At 39.6% G+C, this 25,226-nt stretch overlaps 1 non-coding gene and 1 pseudogene across 1 annotated transcript; one reads left to right on the top strand and one right to left on the bottom strand.

Moving 5' to 3' along the window:
- Nucleotides 1-2,249: 2,249 nt before the first annotated feature.
- Nucleotides 2,250-25,226, top strand: part of LOC145571088 (uncharacterized) — a 31,543-nt pseudogene continuing 8,566 nt past the window's right edge.
- On the bottom strand, nucleotides 19,204-19,310 carry LOC145607851 (small nucleolar RNA R71). Its single transcript, XR_014105647.1, has one exon. It is a non-coding gene; the product is annotated as a small nucleolar RNA R71 (small nucleolar RNA).

The raw sequence follows: 25,226 nt of genomic DNA, 5'->3' as shown, positions 1-25,226 counted from the left end.
CTATTAGTCCGCTTTGGTGATATGTCCAATTTATATAGTGTTTACCCCCGTCCCTTGGTCATAATTAGTAGTGTTTTTGGCTCTTTAGAGCCACTTTTCTTACGAATTAGTGTTTTTTAGTGTTTTTTGTATTTTTGCTTGAGTTTTGTAGGAAATTGCACATTTGGAGCGTTTTCCGGGTTTTTCACGGAGCAACTGCGAGCATTAGGAGGACACGATCATTTTTGAAGCCCAGGACCGGTTAGAGCCGGTGATTAAGGGCTCGGTATGAGATACCGGGGCATTTGGATCGAGTGTTCAAGGCCCGAAGAGGAAATCCGGATTGGGCCGAAGAATCAAGCCCAATTAAAGTCCAAGCCTCGAGGAAGAGACCGGGCCCGATCGGGCAACCTTGCGCCCGATCGGGCGGGCGTGCAGAAGAGAGCACCAGCAAGAAGGCGTGCCTGATTGGGTGAGCATAAGATCGATCGGGCACGGCTCCCAGGAAGATCGTGAAGAAAAAGGCGGGCCAGATCGGGCGGCCTTTCGCCCGATTGGGTGCGTGTTTTTGGAGCCGAGTTTTTAGTTTTCAATTAGGATTTGTTTTACGGATGTTTAAGTACGATTTTTGTACGGAATTTTAATTACCTTCTCTTTTAGACTTTCTCTCTCTATTGAGAATATTTTCTCTCTCTTAAATTCTCTCAACTTTGTCCTTAATTCCATTCCTTAATCCAGATTTCTTTTGGTAACAATTTATTCTCTTTTAATTTCAGTTATTTTCTTTAATTCTTTCATCATGTCTTATTTTATTGTTTTGATTAGTTTAGATTTAATTATGCTTGAGTAGTTTTATTTCTAGGGTTTATGGGGATCTAATAAATAATATGAAGGGGTAATTTGTGATTGTTGATTATCAATGCTTGATTAATTTCCTATTGATTGATTTAATGCCATGCAATTAGGTTTGGCCAGATTTAATTGTATGAGTTTACCAATATTGATTCGAGATTCGAGAGATGAGAATTGATGTTTAGGCTTAGTTTCAATAGGCGGACTAATTTATAAATTGTTAAGTCGAGATTCGAGAGATGAGATTTAATACTAGTAAATTAACTCTGTGATTGTAATACGTAGCGAAAGCCCTTTATAATATGATTAATTGATGCATTGATGATTGCTTATTATGATTTACCCTGGAATATTGTTTATTAGTGAACCTATGCCCTATGTTTTTCCTTCATTGATTTATATCTGATTTTACTTCCTTCCTACTCTTACCTTTAGTAGTTTAATTACCCTTTTACAACAAATTTGGTTACTTGATAATTTAGATTCCTTCTAATTAATTAGGAATAAATTGACCTTTTTTACTTGTGGTTCGATCCTTCTTCCCTATCTACATAGTTAGTGGATTTAGGTTTTATTTTTGATTAGGTGAATACGACTTGAGCCTGACAAATTTTGGCGCCGTTGCCGGGGAAACGGTTTTATATTTATTTTCTGATTTTTTTTTTGTAGTCTAGATTACCCCCTCATGTCTCATAGAATGTTAGTTCTTTGAGGCAATTCTCAAATTTGTCTTTTAGTTCCTTGTTTATGCCCAGGTGTTCCAGATCAGGTTACATCCCATTCGATCCTGAGATCGAGCACTCGTTTCATAGGCAAAGGAATCTCTATAGGCAAATCCTGGCGGGTTCCGAGGAAGACAATAATCGAAGAGACCCTCCATCTGATTCTAGCGACACAGAAATTCCTTCAAATTCAAAATCAAAGATGACGGCATAAAAGAAGCTCAGTGACTACTCGCAGCCAAAGCTCACAGATTTTCTGCACCTTACTCCCACTCCGGCCTTAGATGGAGTACAATTTGAAATCAAGCCCCAATTTATCACTATGATAGAGAGGAAGAAATTTAGTTGAGCTAAGGGTAAAGATCCTAATCTTCACATTGCAGATTTCTGCCAATATTGTAACACCATTAGACAAGCCGGGGTCATGTAGGACCAAATCAGGGAGATTCTTTTTCCCTTTTCATTATGTGGAAAAGCTAAATTATGGTTTAATGGTTTGATTAGAACTACACTTGGTATTACCGACTGGGAAACTCTTTCCTTTAATTTCTATAATAAATATTACCCTGCAGAGAGAACATCTGTACTAAGGAGTGTTATTCAGAACTTCGCTCAAGAGGCGTATGAAACTTTATATGAGGATTGGGAGAGGTTCAAGGATCTATAGAGAGAATGCCCCCTCCACAATCTAGCACAATGGAAATTGATCCAAGCTTTCCACAATGGCATGGAAATTCATCTAGATCAGTTCTAGATTTTGCAGTTAGTGGGATATTCATGAATTTAAATGTGGACGATGCCGGACAGGTTATCGAGAATATGGCAATACACAATTCCAAATACGGGAATCCGATAGGGTTTGCAAATAAAGGAAAACATAATGTCGATTCCGTATCCTTTTTGCAAGCTCAATTAACATCTATTTGTCAAAAATTAGATAATCTTACTGCTACTCCTAACTCTGTAGCTAATGTTTCTGCTGTTGCTAACAATGAAGCTTTTTGTGAAAATTATGGAATTTTAGGGAATTAGGAGCAAGATTGTAGGAGTTCCATGGAACAAGTTAATGCCTTCCAAACTTATAAGCAAAATAACCCATATTCCAACTCTTATGATCCTGCTTACCGGAACCATCCATATCTTTCTTACCGGAGTACCAATGTACAAAAACCTCCACCTCCACAACAACCACAACAGCAACCCCCATCACAGCAGAAATATTACCATCCAAATTCTGGCCAAAAAAACCAAGCACAACCCTCATCATCTTCTGACATTGCTATGACAAAAATTAGAGCAATGCTTACTTACATGCAAAAGCATATGGAGAGTAGGGATGCGCAAATTGATTATATTTTAGCCCGTTATAAAATTATGGATAATCAAATTACACAACTTTCATCTACCCTACAAACCCGTCAGCAGGGAGCTTTACCATCACAACCAATCCATCCCACAGAGCATGTCAATGCATCACTCTTAGGAGTGGTTCATATTATGATGGACCTCCTATGGAAAAGGAAGATGGACCAGTTCCTGATCCAGATTCCTCTATACCAAACGCTAATCCTGCTAACCCTACAGGGCTACAAATTGATACTAACCCTTCTAATGTTTCTTTGCATGGTAAATCTCAAGATAAGGGAGGAGATGTTTAGAGCCCAGTTATCAAACAACCGTTCCCTAATAGACAATTGAAGAGTAAGTTTGATAAACAATTCGGTAAGTTCTTGGAGGTTGTGAAAAACTTGCAGGTAACAGTTCCTTTCACTGATTTAATAACTTAGGTTTACGTATAAGCTAAATTTATGAAAGACATTATGACTAGGAAAAGGGCCTTTAATGAGGTAGAAACTGTAGCTTTTACAGAGGAATGTAGTGCCTTATTGAAAAATAAATCCCCTCCTAAATTAAAGGATCTTGGTAGTTTCTCTATCCCTTGTCATATAGGGAATGTTTTTAGTGATAAAGCTTTTTGTGATTTGGGTGCCAGTGTCAGTGTTATGCCATCGTCTGTCTGTGCTAAACTTAATATGGGTGATTTAAAAGTTACTAATATAACTTTGCAAATGGAAGATCGTTCTGTAAAATACCCTCTAAGTATTTTAGAGGATGTCCCTGTCAAAGTTGTTTAATTTTTTATCCTTGTTGTTTTTGTAGATTTAGACATGGCTAAGGATACATAAATACCCATTATATTAGGTAGGACTTTTCTCCATACTGCAGGAGCCATTATTAATGTAAAAAATGGTAAACTAACCCTTTCTGTTGGTGATGATAATGTTACTTTTAATTTAGGGAAAGTTTTAAAAGGGCCTATGCTAGAGGAAAATTGTTGTTTTATTGATGTAATTGATATAATGGACGATATTTGTGATGATAGCTTACCACAGGTTCTTGCTAGGGATCCCCTGAAGGAAATTCTTTGTGGGAATTTATCTGCAGATAATGCAAGCGTCTAGGGTAGTGAAGTACAGGATATGAAAGTGCTCTTTCCCTAAAAGAGTTAGACCCCAAAGAGACAATGAAGGTAGTAAATTTAGTTCGGGAACCAAAACCTGCAGAGGTCAAGAAACCAGAACTAAAACCTCTCCCTTCTCACTTAAAATATATTTTTCTAGATGAGCAGGAACTATACCCCGTTATCATCAGTACTGCACTTGATGACCTACAAACTTCCCAACTTCTAGGGGTTCTTCAAACCCATAAGAAAGCAATTGGGTACAGTATTGATGATCTCAAGGGTATTAGCCCTGATTTTTGTATGCACAGGATATATCTAGAGGATAACTATAAGCCCTGCATTCAACCCCAGAGAAGATTGAATCCTAACATGCAGGAAGTAGTCAAGAAAGAGGTTATGAAATTGCTCGATGAAGGTATTATCTATCCTATTTTTGACTCCAAGTGGGTAAGTCCTGTGCAGGTAGTGCCTATAAAAGGTAGGATGACTATGATTACTAATGAGAAAAATGAATTAATCCCCACTAGAACTGTCACAGGGTGGCGTATGTGTATTGATCAAATGCTTGAGAGGTTAGCTAATCATAAGTTCTTTTGCTATTTGGATGAGTATTCGGGATTTTTCCAAATTCCAATTCATCTTGAAGATCAGGAAAAGACAACCTTTACATGCCCTTATGGTACTTTTGCATATCATAGGTTGCCCTTGGTTGATATAATGCCCCCGCTACCTTTCAACGTTGTATGATGAGCATCTTTTTTTATTTCATAGAGTCTGTGTTTTGGAAGTCTTTATGGATGATTTTAGCGTGTATTGTTCTTCATTTGATTTATGTCTAATAAATCTTGCTAAAATTTTAAAACGATGTGAAGAATGCAATTTGGTACTAAACTGGGAGAAATGTGGCTTTATGGTGACAGAGGAAGTAGTTCTAGGTCACCTTGTATCTGAAAAGGGCATACAAGTAGATAAAGCTAAGATTTCAGTGATTGAGCAATTACCTCCCCCAATTAATGTTAAGGGAGTTAGAAGTTTCTTGGGTCATGCGGGGTTTTATCGTCGCTTTATCAAAGACTTTTCTAAAATTGCTAAACCTCTGACTCATCTATTATTTAAGGATGCCCCTATTATTTTTACCGACAAATGTCTTGAGGCTTTTAACAGGATTAAGCAGGCTTTGATATCGGCACCCATCATATGTGCTCTCGATTGGAATCTACCTTTCGAGATTATGTTTGATGTAAGTGACTTTCCACTAGCAGCCGTGCTCGGACAGAGAAAAGACAAAGTTTTGCATGCTATTTATTATGCAAGCAAAACTTGGAAGAAGCCCAATTCAACTATGCCACTACGAAGAAGAGTTTCTTGCTGTCATATATGCTTTAGAAAAATTTAGATCATATCTTGTTGGTTCTAAAGTCATTGTTTTTATTGACCATGCAGCTTTGAAGTACTTGATAGCTAAGGCGGAATCAAAGTCTAGGATACTCCGTTGGGTTCTTTTGCTTCAAGATTTCAATATCGAGATAAAAGATAAAAAGGGAGCAGAGAATGTAGTGGCAGACCACTTGTCACATATAAGGTATGATGAGGGTAAGGATTCTCTTCCTGTAGATGATTCTTTCCCTGATGACAACCTATATGCAGTTGTAGAGCAACACCAATGGTATGCTGACTTTGCTAATTATTTAGTGGGTGGTACTCTACCTCCTGACTTGTCCTACCAACAGAAAAAGAAATTCCTTTCTGATGTTAAACATTACATTTGTGATGATCCCTTTTTGTTTTGTGAGTGTGCAGATGGATTTTTTCGCAGGTGTGTTCCCGAATGGGAAGTTCATGGTGTGCTTACTAGTTGCCACACCTCACCATATGGAGGACATCATGGCCCCACTAAAACGGTGGCCAAGATTAATGAGTCAGGTTTCTATTGGCCTACTATGTTTAAGGATGCTAACATCTTTGTGCACGCTTGTGACTCTTGCCAGAGGACTGACAACATCTCGCGGCGGCATGATATGCCTCAGATTGAAATTTTGGAAGTTGAAATTTTTGATGTTTGTGCTGTTGATTACATGGGACCGTTCCCTTCTTCAAACGGAAACCGCTATATACTTGTCGCCGTCGATTATGTATCCAAGTGGGTTGAGGCCATCGCAACTCCTACTAATGATGCCAAGGTGGTCCACAGACTTTTTAAGAAGACTATCTTTCCAAGATTTTTAGTGCCTAGAGCTTTAATCAGTGACAAAGGATCTCACTTTCATGAGCGGAAGTTAGACACCCTCCTCAAAAAGTATGGTGTCAACCATAGGACAGGTTTAGCCTACCATCCCCAAACTAGTGGCCAAGTTGAATTTTCGCCCCGTGAGATCAAGGCTATTCTAGAAAAGGTGGTGGAAAAATCAAGGAAAGATTGGAGCGATAAGTTAGATGACACCCTTTCGGCATACAGAACCGCGTTTAAGACCACTATAGGTACTACTCCATATAAACTCGTGTATGGTAAAGCATGTCATCTTCCGGTGGAATTATAATACAAGGCATATTGGGCTATTAAGGAGCTCAATTTGGATGCCAAATTAGCGGGAGAAAAGAGATTACTTCAACTTAACAAACTCGATGAGTTTAGGTTGACGACCTATGATAGTGCTCGTGTCTACATGGGGAAGACAAAGAGATGACACGACAAGATGATCCTTCCGAGAGAATTCAAAGAAGGTAATAAAGTGTTGTTGTTCAACTCTAGAATTAAACTATTCCCAAGAAAGTTGAAGTCAAGGTGGTCGGGTCCTTTTACTGTCAAAAGGGCTAATAAATTCGGTTCTGTGGAGGTTTTCGATGAACATGGTAACAAGTTCAAGGTTAATAGCCAAAGACTCAAGCTATATTATGAAGGGGCTACGATTGGTGCAGCTGAACTACTTCACATAAGCGGTTCCGGTTCATTTTGAGCTTCAATGTGGTAAGCAGGTCGTGCAGGACCTAGATAAACCAGCGCTTTGCGGGAGGTAGCCCGTATTTCTTGCTTTCATAAGTGTTTTTGTACATGTATTAGATCATAAAGTAAGGATTTTTCAAGAGAAAAAGTTTGAAGAAAAAGAACCATCCGATTGGGTATGGGCTCGATCAGGTGAGGCTCGCCCGATCGGGCGCGCACCTAGGGGTCAGAAATTGAGCAAAATGTGCCCGATCGGGCAAGGAGTCCCGATCGGGTGCGCAATTTGGATTTTATCGGAGCTTTAATTCGCCCCGATCGGGCGCGCAAGGAAGGAAGAAAATCAAGGGGAAATTTCACCCGATTGGGCGAATTTTTAGAGAAATCGAGTGAGACCAAAAGAAATATCAGGCAAAGCTCGCCCGATCGGCGAGCAAAATGGCGATTTTCATGTTCGAGTTCGCGCCCGATCGTGCGGAGGTCGCCCGATCAGGCGCGCACTTCACACTTCAGCAGAACACATATCCGCTTGATTGGGCGCGCCTAGTTCATTTGTCGTCTTAAGTTTCATTCTCCCCCTTTCTTTTCTTTTTCTTTATTACTTCTTCTTCTTCAATCACACCTTATCTCTCTAAAACCTCTATTTTCAAACCTTCAAACCCACATTCCTTTCAAGATCTCCTCAAATTCATCAATAAAAACTAAAAAATTTTCACATATTCTTCATCCTTAAACCTTCCTCTACATTCTCCACTAAATTTCTACCACTTTCTTTCAAAATTTCTCAAAACCCTTAGAGAGAGAAAGCTTCAATTCCTAACTTTTTCACTTAAAATTTCTTCAAAGAGATCTAGACAACAAAGAGGTGAAGGTTCTAGGCAACAACAACAACTGATGGTCGACCCGGAGCTTCAAATACCGGGATGGGAGGAAGTTGTCATAACCTCAACCAAACAACGAGCTAGGATTCTCAACCTCATCTAGAGGAAGGTAATCTCTACTCGATTTGTACATCATCCTACGTTGTCTAGGCTAGAAATTGATAAACCGGTAGAGAAACTGTTTAAAGGTATAGGAATGAGTGGATTTTTCCAAATGCATTATGATACCTATGATTATTTGACATTAGAATTTGTTTCTAGCTTCAATGTTATTTAAACTAATGCTTTAATCACTCATGTCAAATTCCGATTGCTAAACAATGATGTGCGGTTAACTTTAAAAGAATTTGGTAAATTTTTTGAGCTTAAATCGGATAAGCCAATTGAACCCTCCCAAGACCACATTACCGTGGTCTATAAAAGACTCACCGGGGAGGGTTTACTTTACCTCCAACATGCCAAAGGGACGTGGATTCAACATCCCGTCCCAAAGTTTTGGCAAAGGTTTGTCGGCCTCACAATCTTTGGGAGGCATGAACCGGCAAACGTTAGGAGGGATGAATTTGAATTGTTGGCTTCCTATATGATCCCTAATGCTGAAAAACTAAACATACCACATAGGATAGCCCAACATTTTCAAAGGGTGGCCTATGCGGCCGAGGGGGTAGGCCTAGGGCGCCTATCTATTTTGGGGGGTTGGTGACCCATATAGCAGTGAAACACCTAGGATAGAACCCGACCAGCCATAGGAAATTGGAGGGTTCTACCCTCATGGACCTAGCATACTTAGGGGGCCTTAACTGGGTGCAACCTATGGGCGGTGAGATATGGTGGATAGTCCACCAGAAATCTTGTAGGAGAGACCAAGCATTTATGCTACCCAACCTCGCCATGACCAAATTTGTGAAGGGGAATCCTTCCTACACTTTTGAGATAAACGGTTAAGGCGAGGTTCAAGAGCCTCACTTTTTAACACAACCCCACCATTCACCCCAACACCATTCACCCCAATACCAACCACCACCCCAACCCTACACCTATGGCATACCCACCTCCTCCGTCGATTATAATATCGACCCCCATGCCCCTTATGACTTTTCGGCTTTTAGGAGCTAACTAGACCGTATAGAATGAGGGCAAGGGAGAGTGGAGGGCATAGTGCAAAACCTAGACTCTAGGTTAGGCACTTTAGATAGAAGGGTAGGCCATGATGAGAGGAACCTCGGGAGGGGTTTATACCCTATGTATGGCGATTATGCACGCCGAGGGGCTATTCCCCCAGAGGCATTTGTTCCCGATTGGTTCTAATACCCTCAAGGAGGGTATTTGACCCCCGGAGCCATTGGTACTTATGTGGACTACTCTTCAGTCCATGGTTATGGGGGCGATGCTCCTTTTGGGGGAATGGGGGAAATGTAGACCCTAAATACTTTGCTGGTTCAGGCTATGGTGGTGTTCGTACGAGCCAGGGTTGTGCCGGCTCGAGTTATGGAGGAGGCTACCAGAGGATGGATGAGGATGATGACGAGGAGTAGCTTCTCCTAGCTACACTCCCAAGTCAATGAGGGCATTGCTTTATTTGGCTTGTGGGGAAATTTCTTGTACATATGGTAACTCTTTCTCTCTTTTATCTATTTATTGCTTTTCCAGTATAGATTTTATTGCTTTCTAGTGTAGTTTTTATTGCTTTCCTTTATGAAAAAAATACAAAAAAAATTCAAAAATAAAAAATTCAAAAATACGTTCCAATGAATAGTAAATCATGCTTCCCTGTGTCCCATACTTGGAAAATATTGTTTTGATTCTTGGTATATCATAATGAGCTTTGTGAATTTGTTGATCATTACTTGAAGTTTAATTGTTTGGATGCCTAAACATGCGTCAATTTTGCCAACTATTTGTGAATATAGTGCTTGACTAGTTGATTTGGTTAGGAATTGTGTGATAGTTCCTGGTATGTCAAGGAATTTGAGTATTGGTTTGAAACTATTAGTAATGTTTGTATGGATCAATATTATGCACATTCAGGAGGACGAAGGCTTTTGTTCTCTTAGGTAGCCTTCAGACAATATTAAATACATTTGTTCCCTTCTTGTTACCCATGTTGTTGCTTGTGCCCTTTTTATTGTTTATTTAGCCACATTACAAGCCTATATTAGCCCCATTGGTTACCAGTCCCAAGCTTGGCTTGTGGGAGCTATTAGTTGGTGAGGTGAAGGAGTTGTGGTGCGCATATTATTTGCACAATGTGCGAATAAAAGGAGAGTGATTGTTCTTTTGATATTATGGTTGGAAAATATTGATGTTTTGTGTTTCAAAGTTACAAATTTCCAATGTGAGATAAAAAGAAAAAAAAAGAAAGCAAAGAAAAAAAATTGTTTCAAATGTTCTATGTGAAGGTTGCTCAAGAAAAAAAGAAAAAAAAAGTTCAAAGTTTGAAAAAAGAAAGAAAAAGAATAAGTAGTTCAAAGTTTGTTTTAATTCACTCTATTTCCTATTATCATACTTTGTGAGTGAATAATAAGTGTTGGGATTGTTGTTATGTATGGGATTGCTTGGTGAATTTTTGTGGAGTTAAGTTGTGATTGGAGATGTTTTGGTCATTACTTGTTTTGACCTTGGGTTTAATTAGAATATGGCTCCCTTAAGCATGGATTTTCTCTCACATTTTCCTAAATTTATCCTACCCTTTACCCTAGCCTTACATTACAAGCTTTAAAGACCTTCTGACCTTTGTGCATAAGAGTTGTATGAATGTGAAAGTGTTGTTTATCAATGCAAGTTATGATTTGACATATTTCGAGTCGACTAGTAGGTTGAGCGTACGTTGTTTTAAACACACGAGAGTGTGAGTTGGGAGGGCATTGTTCACATATAAAGGGGTTGGTTGGAGAGTGATCGCGTACATCTTTTATTTGCCACATAAATGAGAGTTGAGTGTGTGTGCACTAGTCTTGAGTTCTATATGCTCATGTGGTTTGCTCTACTTAACAATTGTTGGGGAGGAAGAATGATTAGATGAATGAGATTGATTGACATTGAAGCATGTTCATTAGATTTGCCTTGAATTGTTTGTGCTTGATTTTGTTTACTTGGGATGAAACATGTTTTATATGTTCATTGATGAGCTCTTCGCTTGAGGACGAGCAAAGGTTTGGCTTGGGGGAGTTTGATATGTCCAATTTATATAGTGTTTTACCCCCGTCCCTTGGTCATAATTAGTAGTGTTTTTGGCTCTTTAGAGCCACTTTTATTACTAATTAGTGTTTTCTAGTGTTTTTTGTAGTTTTGCTTGAGTTTTGTAGGAAATTGCACATTTGGAGCGTTTTCCGGGTTTTTCATGGAGCAACTACGAGCATTAGGAGGACACGATCATTTTTGAAGCCTAGGACCGGTTAGAGCCGGTGATTAAGGGCTCGGTATGTGAAACCGGGGCATTTGGATCGAGTGTTCAAGACCCGAAGAGGAAATCCGAATTGGGCCGAAGAATCAAGCCCAATCAAAGTCCAAGCCTCGAGGAAGAGACCGGGCCCAGTCAGGCAACCTTGCGCCCGATCGGGCGGGCGCGCAGAAGAGAGCTTCACCAAGAAGGCGGACCCGATCGGGTTAGCATAAGCTCGATCGGGCGCGGCTGCCCAGGAAGATCGTGAAGAAAAAGGCGGGCCCGATCGGGCGGCCTTTCGCCCGATCGGGCGCGTGTTTTTGGAGCCGAGTTTTTAGTTTTCAATTAGGATTTGTTTTAGGGATGTTTAAGTATGATTTTTGTACTGAATTTTAATTACCTTCTCTTTTAGACTTTCTCTCTCTACTGAGAATATTTTCTTTTTCTTAAATTCTCTGAACTTTGTCCTTAATTCCATTCCTTAGTCCAGATTTCTTTTGGTAACAATTTATTCTCTTTTAATTTCAGTTATTTTCTTTAATTCTTTCATCATGTCTTATTTTATTGTTTTGATTAGTTTAGATTTAATTATGCTTGAGTAGTTCTATTTCTAGGGTTTATGGGGATCTAATAAATAATATGAAGGGGTAATTTGTGATTGTTGATTATCAATGCTTGATTAATTTCCAATTGATTGATTTAATGCTATGCAATTAGGTTTTGCCAGATTTAATTGTATGAGTTTACCAATATTGATTCGAGATTCGAGAGATGAGAATTGATGTTTAGGCTTAGTTTCAATAGGCGGACTAATTTATAAATGGTTAAGTCGAGATTCGAGAAATGATATTTAATACCGGTAAATTAACTTTGTGATTGTAATACGTAGCGAAAGCCCTTTATAATCTGATTAATTGATGCATTGATGATTGCTTATTATGATTTACCTTCGAATATTGTTTATTAGTGAACGTATGCCCTAGGTTTTTCTTTCATTGATTTATATCTTATTTTACTCCCTTCCTACTCTTACCTTTAGTAGTTTAATTACCCTTTTACAACAAATTTGTTTACTTGATAATTTAGATTACTTCTAATTAATTAGGAATAAATTGACATGTTTCCCTGTGGTTCGACCCTTCTTCCCTATCTACATAGTTAGTGGGTTTAGGTTTTATTTTTTATTAGGTGAATACGACTTCAGCCTGTCAAATTTTGGCGCCGTTGCCGGGGAAATGGTTTAATTTTAATTTTCTGATTTTTTTTTTTTTTTTGTAGTCTAGATTATCCCCTCTTGTCTCATAAAATTTTAGTTCTTTGAGGCAATTCTCATATTTGTCTTTTAGTTCCTTGTTTATGCCCAAGTGTTCCAGGTCGGGTTACATCTCATTCGATCCTGAGATCGAGCGCTCGTTTCATAGGCAAAGGAATCTCTATAGAAATATCCTGGCGGGTGCTGAGGAAGACAATAATCGAAGAGACCCTCCATCTGATTCTATCGACACAGATTTTCCTTCAGATTCAGAAGCACAGATGACGGCCCAAAAGAAGCTTAGTGACTACTCGCAGCCAAAGCTCACAGATTTTCCGCACCTTACTCCCACTCTGGCCCTAGATGGAGTACAATTTTTAATCAAGCCCCAATTTTTTTTTTTTTTTTTTTTTTTTTTTGGTAAATATGAAGAACTTTATTACCAAAAGAAGAAGTTTCAACTTACAAGAGCTAAGAAGTAACAAACACCAAACCCCATATGACCTGAAACACAGGCCAACCAACCACCAAACAGTTCAAGCTCAATCTCCTGCCACCTTCTACGAAGGGTTCAAGAGAAAGAGACAAGAACAGCCTGAGCTTAAGCTTCCAGCCACCTTCTAGGAAGGGTTCTGGAAACCAGGCCCAAGAACACAAAAAACAAACACAGACCAGGACACTCCTGCAAACAAGAAACACCAACCCAGCAACTGAAAATAGAAAACCCCCACCTAGACTCAGCTGCAAAAGCAACAGGACTAGACAAAAGAGGGAATACAGTAACTCATGAAATGCAATCAAGCTAAGCACCAAATAAAAAAAAGAACCAAAACGAATTTCAAAAAGCTGACTAAAAAAAACAGCAGAAGCAGCAGACCAAAACAGCAGCAGCAAACCCGAGAACAGCAACAGCAGCAGCTTAGGAACAGCAACAGCAGACTGCCACCCTGAGCAACCTGCAGCAAATCAGAACAGAGCCACCAACAGCACTAGAACATCAGCAACAACACCTGAACCAGCAGCTGCAGAAAACAGACTGCCATAACATTAACTGCACCAGCTGCCACCCAGAGCCAGACTGTAGCAGTAAGAACAGCAACAGCAGCAGAAGGCCAGAAAACAGCAACAGCAGCAGCTAGGCACAGCAGCAGCAGAACGGAGCAACAACACCACCATAACAGTTGCCAGAACAGCCTGCAGACCAAGAGACCACCAGCTGCCACCCTAACCACCTGCAGCAGACCAAAAGCAGCAAGACAGCACTGCAACAGCAACAAAATAGCAACATGATCAGAACAACAACAACAACAAAGCAGCAACAGCAACCTAAACAGCAACCAGCTGCCAGAAACCAAAAAAAACCAGGCTGCTGACCAGCTGCCATCCAATCAGAACAACACCAGAAACAGCAGACAACTGTAAAACCAGAATTTAGTGAAGCAAAAGCAGCTTCCTGTCAGTTCCTTTACATCTAATAGCAACATGATAAATAATGTCTTTAAAGACAGTTTCTACAGGTTTACAGTCACCTGTAAACATCAAACTATTCCTTTGCAGCCATATACTGTAGATAGCCTCAGTAAAACACATAGAGTATACTCTACCCTTGCTGCTAGACTTCCTGCAATTCTTAACTATCCATTGATGTTCAATGTGAAAAGGTTGAACTGCTTTTTTCACATCAAGAAGCTTCAAAATCTGTTCCCAAATAGTCTTAGAGTAGGGACAGCAGAAGAACAAGTGAGAGACAATTTCACAAGAGTTCTGGCAGAAAAAGAAAATAGGATCACAACTTGCATTCCACTTAACAATTCTGTCCTTAGTGGCAAGTTTGTCAAGCAGAGCTAACCAAGTAATGAAAATACTCTTAGGAGCGGCTTGGTTATTGCAAACAATTCTTTTCCACCCTACTTTAGGAGCCTGTGGTCGAATCCGGGCATAGAGTTTAGCAATACTCATTTTCCCATTTTTCATAATAGAGGACCAGCCACCAATATCATCAATAATATCTCTGCAAGTCAAGATTTTCTTCAAAACCCAGGAGCATTTCTTGGGAATAGTGGCAGTCCAAATATTCCTATTGCTGAAATAATAGGTATGCACCCATTTCACCCACATATTTTCAAATTTGTGAGCAAGATCCCAAAGAACCTTGCAAATAGCAGCTTTATTCCAATCACCAAGAGAGGTAATATTCCAGCCACCACAAACCTTAGGAAGAGTCATATGATGCCAGGAGACAGGAGCCTTTTTTGCATAAGTGTTCTTCCCAGTCCAAAGAAAAACCCTGAACTTAGTTTCAATTTTCCTAAGAATCTTCTTAGGAAGAATGAAAATCTGAGCCCAATAAGTCTGAATACCAAAGAGAACACTTTTGATAAGCTGTAACCTGCCAGCATAAGATAAGTGTCTAGAAGTCCAGCATCCAATCTAGCAGTAACCCTTTCAACCAAAGGCCTACACTGAGCAACAGTAAGCTTTTTAGAAGACAAGGGCACCCCAAGATATCTAAAAAGCAAACTACCTCTACTCATACCAAGAACAGTTTGCAGTTGATCTTTATCAGAATCAGAGATACCTCCAAAATAAACCTCACTCTTACTTAAATTAGCCATCAGAATAGAAGCACAAGAGAATTTCTGGAAAGCCTGCAAGAGAAGCTGAATAGAGATGGAATTAGCCCTAGAGAAGAGGAGAAGATCATCAGCAAACATCATGTGGGTAATACCTAATTTCTCACATCTAGGATGAAAATTGAAATTAGGATTCCCAGTCATTTCCTTAAGGCACCTAGAGAGGTACTCCATACATAGAGCAAAAAGAAAAGGAGACATATGATCTCCTTGCCTAAGGCCTTTTTTTTTTTTGCAGAAAAAGGTTTAGTAGGAAATCCATTAACCATCACAGAGTAAGAAAAAGAACAGACACAAGTCATAATCCATTTCACAAAAGAATGAGGGAAACCAAGCTCTTCTAAAACAGTCTGCAAAAAGGGCCATTCAACAGAGTCATAGGCCTTCCTCAAGTCAATCTTGATCATGCACCTAGGAGAAACAAACTTATGAGAGTAGCCTTTGATCAATTCAGTAGCCAGGAGATTATTGTCACCAATGTGCTTACCCGGGATAAACCCAGCTTGAGCATCATTAATAACAGTCCCCACCACTTTAGAAATCCTGTTTGTGAGAACTTTGGAGATCAGCTTGTACAACATGGTACAATAAGCAATAGGTCTAAACTCTTTGACATAAGAAGGATGCTGAACCTTAGGCACTAAGGTGATTGTTGTACAATTCCACTGCTTAGCAATGACACCAGTCTCAAAGAAAGAGAAGATAGCAACATAGATATCAGTTTTGATCATAGGCCAAGCCTTTTTGAAGAAAACAGCATTGAAACCATCAATTCCAGGCGCCTTATCATCTCCAATCTGAGCTAGAGCATTATCTATCTCAGAAGTAGTAACCACATAAGTCAAAATATCAATAGAGCTAGAGCTGAGTTGAGAACCTCTCCTAATAGTGGCCAAGTCAACATCAGGGAGAGAACTAGCACTAGAACCAAGGATCCCTTTATAGAACCCCACAATCTCATTTTCAATAAGTACAGGATCTTTCAAAAGGACATCATCTTCAGTGAAGATAGAATCAATTCTATTTCTACCTTGCCTGTGCTTCATAACAGAAAAGAAGTAGTGAGAACTGGAATCCCCCAGCTTAATCCAATCAACCCTAGATTTCTGCTTATAAATGGACTCCTGGATATACATCCAATGCTTCACCATAGTTACAGCTTAAGCCTCTTTAACATGAAGGTCAGAATTAGAATAATCCACAGCAAGCTGGTCCTGAATGGCTTTCAAAGAGGCAAGAGCCACATCAACTTTCTCATCAACATTAGCAAAGTACTTAGTGTTCAGATCTTTCAGGTTCTTTTTGACAGATTTCAAATTCTGCCAAATAGTAACCATAGAAGAAGAATCTGTAACACTATGCCAGCTGTTTTCCACAATAGAAAAAAAGTCAACATGATCAGCTAGGCAATTAAGAAACCTAAAAGGTCTCCCCTTAGCAGCAACAAATCTACTCACTTCAACCAAAAGAGGGTTGTGATCAGAGAGGAGAGGAGGAAGATAGATAGATTCAACATGAGAATACTTGTTCAACCAAGCCTGATTCACAAGCCCCCTATCAATCCTTGTAGCAATTCTAGTATCACCATGACCCTTATTAGACCAAGAGTAAAAAGAACCTTTACTCTTGAGCTCACAAAGATCAAGATTGTCAACAAAACTTCTAAAATGGTTGACTCATAATCAGTGACAGCATTACCATTAACTCTATCATAAGAATTGAGAACAGAATTAAAGTCACCAATAACAAGCCAAGGCCCAGAAACAGCTCCAAGACTAGAAATACCATCCCAAAGAGGCAACCTATCATGAATAGAATGTAAGCCATACACAAAGGTAAAGAAAATCTAATGCTGAAGATCCTCGGAGATAATTTTGACATGAATGAACTGCTCATGAGAGGAGAGGACTACAAGATTAACCTTGTCATGAGACCAGCCAACCCAGAGTCTACCCCTATGTGAAGATGAGTAGTTACAAAACCAAGACCAAGCAGATCCAAATTTCTTCTGAAGCTTAACACTCTTATCACATTTCACCTTAGTTTCCATAATACCAACAACATCCACACACTGTTCAGCTAGCAGTTTCTTAATAGAAACTACTTTGCAGGGATCATTAAGACCCCTGATATTCCATGAAAGGATAATCATGACCCCAGAGGGGGATTACCATCACCCTCGATAGGAACAAGTTCTCCAGCACCATCCCCATCCTTAAGCAGAGCAGCATAGGTATTAGAATTAGGAACACTAGTAAAGACAGGAGGATTACTATGACTTCTATGCTTCCTTCTCACCACTCTCCAATCATCATCAGAATTAGCTTGCAAAGTAGTTGGAGCAGGAGTGAAAATACCAGCACTATGAACAGAGCCATTACCCCTAGATTCAGGCACATTAGGCCTAGGTGCAGGAACATTAGCAGGTTGGGGCTTAGCAACCCACACCTTTTGCTTAGGCTGCTCCTTAGAAGCCACCTACTTCTTTTGAGGATGAACCTTCCTAGGAATAGCACAGTCATGGCCCACTTTGTTACATTTGCTACAAAAGGGGGGTGTCCATTCAAAAACAACTTTTTGTTTAATCAAAACACCATCTGGACTTTCAAACCAGATAGTCTTGGGTAAAGCCTTTGTTACATCAACTTCAATGAGCAATCTAGCAAAAGAGACCCTCAAATGCTTTGAAGTGCATTCATCAGCACATAAAGGAACTCCTAAGACACTTCCCAGTCTGCTCAAGGTGTCCACACCCCAGCAATTAAAACGTAAGTTAGGTAACTTAACCCATATAGGAACAGTTCTATAAACCTCAACATGAAAGTCAAATTTCTCAGACCAAGGCTTAACAATAGCCGCCTTACCAAAGAACATGTGTGGACTAGCACTAAGAACAGCATTCATATCATCAGAGTTTTGCATTTTAATCAGTAGCCATCATCATGCAAAAAAGCATCAGGTTTAGCTATAACACTCCAATTTTCAGCAATATATCTATGAACAACAGCTACAGTAGGATAATAGCCTATGACATAGAAAATTACATAATTCTTCCACTTAAGATTACCTTCAGTAATTTCGGCTTGTTGTAACATGACAACAGACTTGCCATCTTTGATCATAGGAGCTACGAAGGAGAGGGAAGAACCCTTAGCTGTGAGCTTAGCAATGCCTGGCTTAGTAGCAGGAATAGAATTAGGCTGAGGAGGTACCACATCACCCTCCAAAGAAATCGGGTCAGCACTAGGAGCAGAACTGACCTCAGAAATCAATGGAACAGTAATAGGAACCCTAGGAACTGCTGTCTCCGGAATTCGAGGAATTGACCCAAAATTGAGGACAGGATTACCTTCAGCCACCTTAGCATCATTTGTCGAAGCACAACCTGCATTAAGATCAGACAAGGAAGCTCTAAGATCCAATGGAACAGTAGAACGGGGTACTGTTTTATTGGCTTTAATCAATCGCACATGAAAATCCTCAAGGGCTTTCAGCTCAGCTCTAGTAATCTTCTCAGTTCTTAAATGAGAAGGAGGAGTGAAAAGTTCATCAGGGTCCTCATCAATTTATGGAATCGAAGCAAAACTAGAGAGTTTAGACACATTCAGCCGATTAACACCATCATTCAATAGAGATAAAGAAGATTTGGAAGGATGATTCAAGTTATTTGAGGGTTGAGGAGTAGATTGCTTCTTCTGCCTTGCCATTAAGACTCAACTAAGCTGAAGAAAACCAGCAAATTCAAATCGCCATGGGAGGAAAGAGAAGAGAGAAAAGTCAACGCAAAGTCAAACCCCTTTCTTTGAATGTACTTATCAAGCCCCAATTTATCACTATGATAGAGAGGAAGTAATTTAGTTGAGCCGAGGGTGAAGATCCTAATCTTCACATTGCAGATTTCTGCCAATATTGTAACACCATTAGACAAGCCGGGGTCACGCAGGACCAAATGAGGGAGATTCTTTTTCCCTTTTCATTATGTGGAAAAGCTAAATTATGGTTTAATGGTTTGAATAGAATGAACTGCTCTTGGTATTACTGATTGGGAAACTCTTGCCTTGAATTTCTATAATAAATATTACCTTGAAGAGAGAACATCTGTACTAAGGAGTGCTATTCAGAACTTCACTCAAGAGGCCGATGAAGCTTTATATGAGGCTTGGGAGAGGTTCAAGGATCTACAGAGAGAATGCCCCCACCACAATCTAGCACAATGGAAGTTGATCCAAGCTTTCTACATTGGACATGGAAATTAATCTAGATCAGTTCTAGATTCTGCAGCTAGTAGGAGATTCATGAATTTAAATGTGGACGATGCCAGACAAGTTATCGAAGATATGGCAATACACAATTCCCAATACGGGAATCTGAGAAGGTTTGCAAATAAAGGAAAACATAATGTCGATTCCGTATCCTTTTTGCAAGATCAATTAACATCTATTTGTCAAAATTTAGATAATCTTATTGCTACTCCTAACTCTGTAGCTAATGTTTCTACTGTTTCTAACAATGAAGCTTTTTGTGAAAATTGTGGAATTGTAGAGCATTGGGAGCAAGATTGTAGGAGTTCCATGGAACAAGTTAATGCCTTCCAAACCTATAGGCAAAATAACCCATATTCCAACTCTTATAATCCTAGTTAACCATCCATATCTTTCGTACAAGAGTACCAATGTACAAAACCCTCCACCTCCACAACAAACACAAAAGCAACCTCCACCACAGCAGAAATATATTACCATCCAAATTCTGGCCAGAAAAACCAAGCACAACCCTCATCATCTTCTGAAGTTGCTATGACAGAAATTATAGCAATGCTTACTAACATGCAAAAGCATATGGAGAGTAGGGATGCGCAAATTGATTCTATTTTAGCCCATAATAAAATCATGGATAATCAAACTATACAACTTTCATATACCTTAAAAACCCGTCAGCGGGGAGCTCTACCATCACAACCAATCCATCCCACAGATCATGCCAATGCAATCACTCTAAGGAGTGGTTCATATTATGATGGACCTTCTATGCCAAAGGAAGATGGACCAGTTCTTGATCCAGATTCATCAATACCAAACGCTAATTCTGCTAACCCTGCAGGGCTACAAATAGACACTAACCCATCTAATGTTTCTTTGCAGGGTAAATCATAGGATAAGGGAGGAGATGTGTAGAGCCTAGTTATCAAAATACCGTTCCCTAATAGACAATTGAAGAGTAAGTTTGATAAACGATTCGGTAAGTTCTTGGAGGTTGTGAAAAACTTCCATGTAACAGTTCCTTTCACTGATTTAATCACTTAGGTTCCTGTATATGCTAAATTTATGAAAGACATTCTGACTAGGAAAAGGGCCTTTAATGAGGTAGAAACTGTAGCTTTTACAGAGGAATGTAGTGCCTTATTGCAAAATAAATCCCCTCCTAAATTAAAGGATCCTCTTAGTTTTTCTATCCCTTGTCATATAGGGAATGTTTTTATTGATAAAGCTTTGTGTGATTTGGGCGCCAGTGTCAGTGTTATTCCATCGTCTGTTTGCGCTAAACTTAATATGGGTTATTTAAAAGTTACTAATATAACTTTGCAGATGGAAGATCGTTCTGTAAAATACCCTCTACGTATTTTAGAGGATGTCCCTGTCAAAGTTGGTAAATTTTTTATCCCTGTTGATTTTGTAGTTTTAGACATGGCTAAGGATACAAAAATACCCATTATATTAGGTTGGCCTTTCCTCCATACTACAGGAGCCATTATTAATGTAAAAAAATGGTAAACTAACCTTTTCTATTGGTGATGATAATGTTACTTTTAATTTAGGGAAAGTTTTGAAAGGGCCTATGCTAGAGGAAAATTGTTGTTTTATTGATGTAATTGATATAATGGACGATCTTTGTGATGATAGCTTGCCACAGGTTCTTGCAAGGGATCCCCTAGAGGAAATTCTTTGTGGGAATTTATCTGCAGATAATGTAAGCGTCTAGGGTAGTGAAGTACATGATATTGAAAGAGCTCTTTCCCTAAAAGAGTTAGACCCCAAAGAGACAATGAAGGTAGTAAATCTAGTTCATGAACCGAAACCTACAGAGGTCAAGAAACCTGAACTAAAACCTCTCCCTTCTCACTTAAAATATATTTTTCTAGATGAGAAGGAACTATACCCCGTGATCATTAGTACTGCACTTGATGACCTACAAACTATTTTTGTATGCACAGGATACATCTAGAGGATAACAATAAGCCCTGCATTCAACCCCAGAGAAGATTGAATCCTAATATGCAGGAAGTAGTCAAGAAAAAGGTTATGAAATTGCTCGATGCAGGTATTATCTATCCTATTTCTGACTCCAAGTGGGTAAGTCCTGTGTAGGTAGTGCCTAAAAAAGGTAGGATGACTATGATTACTAATGAGAAAAATGAATTAATCCCCACTAGAACTGTTACAGGGTGGCGTATGTGTATTGATTATCGTAGACTAAATATCGCCACTAAAAAGGACCACTTCCCCCTCCCCTTAATAGATCAAATGCTTGAGAGGTTAGCTAATCATAAGTTATTTTTCTATTTGGATGGGTATTCGGGATTTTTCCAAATTCCAATTCATCTTAAAGATCAGGAAAAGACAACCTTTACATGCCCTTATGGTACTTTTGCATATCGTAGGTTGCCCTTGGTTGATATAATGCCCCCGCTACCTTTCAACGTTGTATGATGAGCATCTTTTCTGATTTCATAGAGTCTGTTATGGAAGTCTTTATGGATGATTTTAGCGTGTATTGTTCTTCATTTGATTCATGTCTAATAAATCTCGCTAAAATTTTAAAACGATGTGAAGAATGCAATTTGTTACTAAACTGGGAGAAATATCACTTTATGGTGACAGAGGAAGTAGTTCTCGGTCACCTTGTATCTGACAAGGGCATACAAGTAGATAAATCTAAGATTTCAGTGATTGAGCAATTACCTCCCCTAATTAATGTTAAGGGAGTTAGAAGTTTCTTGAGTCATGCAGGGTTTTATCGTCGCTTTATCAAAGACTTTTCTAAAATTGCTAAACCGCCGACTCAGCTATTACTTAAGGATGCCCCTTTTATTTTTACTGACAAATGTCTTGAGGCTTTTAACAGGATTAAGCAGGCTTTGATATCGACACCCATCAAATGTCCTCCCGATTGGAATCTACCTTTCGAGATTATGTTTGATGCAAGTGACTTTCCACTAGGAGTCGTGCTCGGACAGAGAAAGGACAGAGTTTTTCATGCTATTTATTATGCAAGCAAAACTTTGGATGAAGCCCAAGTCAACTATGCCACTACGGAGAAGAGTTTCTTGCTGTCATATATGCTTTAGAAAAATTTAGATCATATGTTGTTGGTTCTAAAGTTATTGTTTTTATTGACCATGCAGCTTTGAAGTACTTGATAGCTAAGGAGGAATCAAAGTCTAGGCTACTCCGTTGGGTTCTTTTGCTCCAAGATTTCAACATCGAGATAAAAGATAAAAAGGGAGCAGAGAATGTAGTGGCAAACCACTTTTTACGTATCAGGTATGATGAGGGTAAGGATTCTCTTCCTATAGATGATTCTTTCCCTGATAACAACCTATATGCAATAGTAGAGCAACACCCATGGTATGCTGACTTTGCTAATTATTTAATGGGTGGTACTCTACCTCCTGACTTGTCCTACCAACAGAAAAAGAAATTCCTTTCTGATGTTAAACATTATATTTGTCATGATCCCTTTTTGTTTTGTGAGTGTGCAGATGGATTCTTTCGCAGGTTTGTTCCCGAATGGGAAGTTTACGGTGTGCTTACTAGTTGCCACACCTCACCATATGGAGGACATCATGGCCCCACTAAAACGGTGGCCAAGATTAATGAGTCAGGTTTCTATTGGCCTACTATGTTTAAGGATGCTAACATTTTTGTTCAGGCTTGTGACTCTTACCAGAGGACTGGCAACATCTCGCGGCGGCATGAGATGCCTCAGACTGGAATTTTGGAAGTTGAAATTTTTGATGTTTGTGGTGTTGATTACATGGGACCGTTCCCTTCTTCAAACGGGAACCGCTATATACTTGTCGCCGTCGTTTATGTATCCAAGTGGGTTGAGGCCATCGCTACTCCTACTAATGATGCCAAGGTGCCAAGGTGGACCACAGACTTTTTAAGAAGACTATCTTTCCAAGATTTTTAGTGCCTAGAGCTTTAATCAGTGACGGAGGATCTCACTTTCATGAGCGGAAGTTAGACACCCTCCTTAAAAAGTATGGTGTCTACCATAAGACAGGTTTAGCCTACCATCCCCAAACTAGTGGCCAAGTTCAAGTTTCCAACCGTGAGATCAAGGCAATTCTAGAAAAGGTGGTGGTAAAATCAAGGAAAGATTGGAGCGATAAGTTGGATGACACCCTTTTGGCATACAGAACCGCGTTTAAAACCCGTATAGGTACTACCCATATAAACTCGTGTACGGTAAAGAATGTCATCTTCCGGTGGAATTAGAATACATGGCATATTGGGCTATTAAGGAGCTCAATTTGGATGCCAAATTAGCGGGAGAAAAGAGGTTACTTCAACTTAACCAACTCGATGAGTTTAGGTTGACGGCCTATGATAGAGAGTGCTCGTGTCTACAAGGAGAAGACAAAGAGATGGCACGACAAGATGATCCTTCCAAGAGAATTTAAAAAAGGTGATAAAGTGTTGTTGTTCAACTCTAGACTTAAACTATTCTCAAGAAAGTTGAATTCAAGGTGGTCGGTTCCTTTTACTGTCAAAAGGGCTAATAAATTCGGTTCTATGGAGGTTTTCGATGAACATGGTAACAAGTTCAAGGTTATTGGCCAAAGACTCAAGCTATATCATGAGGGGGCTACGATTGGTGCAGCTGAACTACTTCACCTAAGCGGTCCCAATTCATTTTTAGCTTCAATGTGGTAAGAAGGTCGTGCGGGACCTTGATAAACCAGCGCTTTGTGGGAGGCAACCCGTATTTCTTGGTTTCTAGACTTGTTTTTCCTATATTTTTATTTTTTTAGAGAGGAGAGGAGAGTAAAATTTTACCTTTCATAAGTATTTTTGTATAGGTATTAGATCATAAAGTAAGGAGTTTTCAAGAGAAAAAGTTTGAAGAAAAAGAACCATCCGATTGGGTACGGACCCGATCGGGCGAGGCTAGCCTGATCGGGTGCGCACCTAAGGGTCAGAAATCGAGCAAAAAGTGCCCGATCGGGCAAGGAGTCCCGATCGGGTGCGCAATTTTGATTTTATCGGATGTTTAGTTCGCCAGATCGGGCTAGGCTCGCCCGATCGGGCGCGCAAGGAAGGAAGAAAATCAAGGGAAATTTCGCTTGATCGGGCGGATTTTTGGAGAAATCGAGTGAGATAAAAAGAAATATCGGGCAATTCTTGCCCGATCAGGCGAGCAAAATGGCGATTTTCATGTTCGAGTTCGCGCCCGATCGTACGAAGGTCGCCCGATCGGGCGCGCACTTCACATTTCAACAGAACACATATTCGCTCGATCGGGCAATGCTCGCCCGATCGAGCGCGCCTAAATCATTGGTCGTCTTAAGTTTCTTTCTCCTCCTTTCGTTTCTTTTTCTTTCTTACTTCTTCTTCTTCAATCACACTTTCTGTCACTAAAACCTCTATTTTCAAACGTTCAAACTCACATTCCTTTCAAGATCTCCTCAAATTCATCCATCAAAACTCAAAAATTGTCACATATTCTTCATCCTTAAACCTTCCTCTACATTCTCCACTAAATTTCTACAACTTTCTCTCAAAATTTTTCAAAACCCTTAGAGAGAGAAAGTTTCAATTCCTTACTTTTTCACTTAAAATGGCTTCAAAGGAATCTAGACAACGAAGAGGTGAAGGTTCTAGGCAACAACAATAACCGATGGTCGACCCGGAGCTTCAAATACCGGGATGGGAGGAAGTTGTCATAACCTCAACCGAACAACGAGCTAGGATGCTCAACCTCATCCAGAGGCAGGTAATCTCTACTCGATTTGTACATCATCCTACGTTGTCTAGGCTAGAAATTGATAAACCGGTAGAGAAACTGTTTAAAGGTATAAGAACTATTAGATTTTCCAAATGCATTATGATACCTATGA

This window comes from Chenopodium album, chromosome 2 (genome assembly GCF_948465745.1).
Source record: "Chenopodium album chromosome 2, dcCheAlbu1.1, whole genome shotgun sequence".
NCBI lineage: Eukaryota > Viridiplantae > Streptophyta > Magnoliopsida > Caryophyllales > Amaranthaceae > Chenopodium > Chenopodium album.
This window is presented reverse-complemented; position numbering and strand designations above follow the sequence as displayed.